The sequence below is a fragment of the Crocuta crocuta genome, unplaced genomic scaffold (assembly GCF_008692635.1).
Source record: "Crocuta crocuta isolate KB4526 unplaced genomic scaffold, BGI_CrCroc_1.0 scaffold69-1, whole genome shotgun sequence".
Classification (NCBI taxonomy): domain Eukaryota; kingdom Metazoa; phylum Chordata; class Mammalia; order Carnivora; family Hyaenidae; genus Crocuta; species Crocuta crocuta.
In genome coordinates, this window is record NW_027551577.1 from 515,857 (window position 1) to 516,144 (window position 288).

Genomic DNA, 288 nt, shown 5'->3' on the forward strand with positions numbered 1-288 from the left:
AGTCCCTCAGTGGAGAAAACACCACTGAAGAATTCAGGAAATTCTGTTAATGAGTTTAAGAAATGCTTTTAATGATTAAAGCCCAAACTCTGTCGCTTTAAGGGACTAATGGACACCTGCGTGAAGTACAAATGCAAAAAGGGGGGCACTGAAAGTGTGAGGCACCACCGGGCCATCAGCTAAACGGGCCATTAGAAATACGATTTCATTTCTTTTTTAAGAGTGTCATTAAAAATAACAACTTGTAAGAAAGGAATCTCCCAGACCAGAGTGCGGCGGGGGGGGCAC